The sequence below is a fragment of the Sinocyclocheilus grahami genome, unplaced genomic scaffold (assembly GCF_001515645.1).
Source record: "Sinocyclocheilus grahami isolate Dianchi unplaced genomic scaffold, SAMN03320097.WGS_v1.1 scaffold1364.1, whole genome shotgun sequence".
Classification (NCBI taxonomy): domain Eukaryota; kingdom Metazoa; phylum Chordata; class Actinopteri; order Cypriniformes; family Cyprinidae; genus Sinocyclocheilus; species Sinocyclocheilus grahami.
In genome coordinates, this window is record NW_015506543.1 from 4,951 (window position 1) to 9,900 (window position 4,950).

The window sequence follows — 4,950 nt, forward strand, 5'->3', positions numbered from 1 at the left end:
TTGGGGAACCTGTGATACTCTTTTTCAGGATACTTTAATGAATAAAAAGTTAAAAGAATGGCATTTATATAAAAAAAATAAAAAATTTCTAACATTGTAAGTCTTTACCATCACTTTTTTTTATCAATTTAACACATCCCTGGGGAATAAAAGTATTAGTTTCTTTCAAAAAAAGAAAGAGAAAAATTTACTGACCCCAAACTTTTGAACGGTAGTGTATATTGTTAACTTTTTATTAGCAGCTATAAGAGGCTAATACCCACTTGTTTAAAAATTGCTTATGTCTAAATGGTTCTGTATTGCTCTGTTTTACCTGATTGTTTGTTTTTAATTGTCACTCTTATATAGATTTTCTTATTTTTCTTTTTTACATATGGATGTAAAGCACTTTGTGACACTTGTTCTAGAATGGTGCTATAGAAATAAAGCCACTTACTATTTACAAGCACATAGGAATGTGTATTGCAAATCCTAACTCAACAGATGAAACTTTAAGAAAAGTCATTTGCAAAACAGTCAAAACAGAAAATTACTCAAAAAAATAGATTTTTAAAATTTTTTTATTTTTATTTAAACATTTTTTTTACAGTAGCCTACCAGTAACAGCAGGTTTCTATTTACAACATGTTTTGCAGCATTGATTATTATAGCCAATCACAGGCATCTCTTTTTAAAATAGACACAATGTAAATAACAGATTCATTGTGTAGTGTGTAGTAAGTCATTGACAGGACTTTTCGCGTGAGTAAAGTCGTTTACAGTTACACTATAAAGGGTGCATCATTGTTCACTTTCTCTACATAATCCATTCACAATTTGAATAAAAGTCGAACATCCATGTATAGCCTACTGTTTCAAACACAAGTGTAAAAAAGTATGTGAGTGAATCCACTAAAGTGTTCCCTGAGTCATTGCTATGATTGACAGTGATACTTGTAGCAATAGATGGAACAAAACGTTTGACAAGCCAATGTCAAATTTACAGTAACAGTTTTCACCCATGGAATACGCAAAAAAGGGGCAGAGGCCTGGATGAGCTGTGCTTGAGACCATAGAATGTAAAAAAATAAAAAACACATACCACTCTGAAATGTCCTGTAAAATTGGCATGATCTGTCTATCTATCTATCTATCTATCTATCTTTATTATTTCTATGACACTTTGTGACTTCATGCACTTGCTGTACTTGATACTTCAGTACAGTAAAAGTACCAAAATGAGTCATTATATATAGTCATTTTATAGTCATTTTATAATAAATCCAAAAGCAAGACAGATTGTGTCTGTCAAAGCAACTTTAAAGCATTAAATAGGAAAATAGTGTGTCAATAATGTAAAATGACAATAGTAAACACTCAATTTTCAGTTAAAGGCAGTTCATCATTGAATTCAGTGATGTCATCATCCAGCTCAGTTCAGTTGAAATAGTATCTGTGCAATCAAGTCGACGATATCGCTGGAAATTAAGTGTCCCCAACTAAGCAAGCCAGAGGCGACAGCGGCAAGGAACCAAAACTCCATCGGTGACAGAATGGAGAAAGAACCTTGGGAGAAACCAGGCTCAGACGCGCCAGTTCTCCTCTGCCAGTTCTTGTCATGAGTCCGGGCCCTGCGTTTCTCGCTCTCACCACCCGCCAGTCCGCCATCTCCCATCCACTCCATTCCCCAAACTCCACACACCTGTGAATTATTACACCCTCAGCTGTTCCTCATTGTCATGGACTATTTATACACCACACTCCCACAACTCTGCCTGGCTGAATTGTAATTATTTGTTTGAAGGTTTAGTTGATGCAAGGACTTGTGCCGTATTTGTATCCCTATCCTGTCATTCGGTTTGTAACCTGTTTTGTTTCTTTTGTCTGCCTTTCTGTTTATTACATCTCTTTTCACCTGCATTTGGACCCAGACCCTGTTTTTCCACGGTGCTCCCTTACTGCTCCGTGACAGAACTCAGTCAGCAAACATGGGTCCTGCAGGGAAACTCTTCAACATCCGCCAGGGAGATCAGAGTATTGAAGAGTATGCCAGGGACTTCTTTGAAGTGGCTCATCGGTCGATGATGGAGAATACCTGCCTCATGGTCGTCTTCTGGGGAGGCCTGGCCGAGCCCTTCAAGTCCCTGATGCCATACTGGGTCCCCGAGGAGTCGCTGGAGGACTAAATTAACCCGGCTCAGCCTTCAGGGTGGAGTAAGCTGAGGAGCCTGCTCCCGAAGCTGCAATCCAAGGGGCATCAGAGGCCTTGTCTGCCGCACCCAGTACCTCACGCCCGTTCCCGGAGCGTCACGGCTGATACGCAGTGTGCAGGAACCCCCGCTGATGTCGGTGCGAGCGGCTTGGTCCACTCACAAAACTCCAGAAGCGGCGGTGTCTGCTCACAGTTCCCCCGAGACGGCGATGTCCACTCACAAAGCTTCAGTTGCGGCGGTGTCCGCTCACATATCTCTCGAGGCGGTGGTGTCTGCTCACAGTTCCCCAGTGGTGGCGGTGTCCGCTCACAAAGCTCCAGAAGCGGCGGTGTTCGCTCACAGCTCCCCGAGGCGGCGGTGTCCGCTCACAAAGCTCCAGTAGCGGCGGTGTCCACTCACATATCTCTCGAGGCGGCGGTGTTTGCTCACAGTTCCCCCGAGGCGGCCGGTGTCCACTCACAAAGCTCCAGAAGCGGCGTTGTCTGCTCACATTTCTCTCGAGGCAGCAGTGTCCGCTCACAGTTCCCCCGAGGCGGCGGTGTCCACTCACAGTTCCCCCGTGGTGGCGGTGTCCACTCACAATGCTCCCGTGGTGGCGGTGCCCACTGATGTTCCCTCCGAGGCGGCGGAGCTCGTTTCAGGTCTTCCCGAAGCAGTGGAGCCCACTGATGTTCCCTCCGAGGCGGCGGGGCTTGCTTCTGGCCTTCCCGAAGCGGCGGAGCCCGCTGATCCCTCCCCCTACTCTGCCCCCGCTCTACCGTCTCCCTGTTCGGGTGCTTGGGAACATCTGTAAGCCGTTCCTTAGTGAGGTGGTTCTGTCATGAGTCCGGGCCCTGTGTTACTCCCTTTCACCACCAGAGGTCGCCATCTCCCGTCCTCCCGAACTCCATTCCCCAAACTCCACACACCTGTCACTTATTACACCATCAGCTGTTCCTCATTGTCATGGACTATTTATACACCACACTCCCACCACTCTGCCTGGCTGAATTGTAATTGTAATTATTTGTTTGAAGGTTTAGTTGATGCAAGTTCTTGTGCCGTATTTGTATCCTGTTTTTTAAATCTCTTTTCACCTGCATTTGGACCCAGACCCTGTTTTTCCTTGGTTCTCCCTTACCGCTCCGTGACAGTTCTCATGGTCCACTAAACCATGGCACATTTCTTTGCATGGCATCTTCATGAATGAAAATGAGAAATGTAGATCTTCTTTAAAGTGAATTTTACTACACAACTGTAGAGTTAAAACAAATAATAAAGGGTTTATAAAATATTATATGTTTAAAAATTTGCACCTTATGCTGGGTACACCACAAGATAATCGATCTGATTTTGGGCCGATTTCTTCTCTTCCGACAATCCTAGGTAATGTCCCGGTGTTTCTAAAGATGATCTTATCAGATTTTCCTGTGGTGTGAGGTGTGTTAAGAGGGACTGAATCTGCTCGGAAGAACGTCAGAGGCGCCCCGATTGCGAATCGTAAATATGCAACATGTTGAATATTTACAATCAGAAATCCTGATGTGTGGGGGGGAACCCCGAAAACACGACACACTATAGGAGCAAAACGGTTAAATCTAGAATTTTTTTGTCCTCATGTTTGTGGTCTCTCACATCTTGAAGATCTTTTAAGATTTTAAAAATCTTTTAGTGTGTACCCAGCATTAGACAAACAGCCCTCTAATATACTAATATAGCACTTGCATAATATTGCTCTTTTGTTGGTTTTTATTGCTTCTATTGTCCTCATTTGTTAGTCGCCTTGGATAAAAGCGTTTGCTAAATAACAAAATTTAAATTGAATGTAAATGTAAATAACAAAACTAAATTTAAAATTTAAAACAAGCCCCAAATCAAATAAATAAGTAACACAAATAAAATAAATCTCTTCATATAAACAAACTAAGGCTTTGTCTGTGCTCTTTCCATTTAAAATTAGAGGCAACCACTGCATTTTAATCATGATCCAAACAAAGATGCTGCATACATGCAACATGAGCAGTTTTTAATCTAAATTACATTGTATAATTTCTAAATTTGAAGCAAAAACAGAATGGTTTGACTTCAGTTTGTGAAACTATGCATAAAAAATATCTGCATGAAACAGAAACAGCAGAGCTGAATGAGATGCAGATTCACTCTCCGCCAGCAGCGGGCGCTTAAAGCGTTTTCTTGGTTTTCGCTGTAAACAAAGCAACGCTGCACTTATGAACTTTAATATGCAGGGCTCCAGACTGCGACCATGTTTTCTGCCTGTGCGACTAAATTTTGTGTGTGGTCGCTCTGGTGCGACCACCACGTTGGTCAACTCACTCATAAGCGCTTCATTTTCTGTTGCATATGAGAAACATCAAAGGGCAAACGAAACTGAAAGCATAACGAAACAGCGCTTAGAAAGTATACCTACTCAGCTACAGCAAAAACTACGTGCATATTGAGGAAACGATGGATGGTTTTCAAGCGAAAGTCAAGTAAAACTACATACGTATGTTCATGTTTATATTTTTATTTATGTATATGTATATGTATATGTTAATATTAATACAGAACAAAATATTTTTTTTTTTGAGCAACTGGGATGGTGCCCCCCTGGGAGTTGGTGCCCTACGCAAACTGCGTACTCTGCGTATAGGGAGAGGCGGTACTGTCTGTTCAGTTTGAGATCAGTGTCGGGTCAGTGTCGAGTTGTGTTGGACTAGTTCTCTTTGTGGATTCTGCCTTGCGGATTATTCACCATTGTGCGTTTGTTACCCAACAA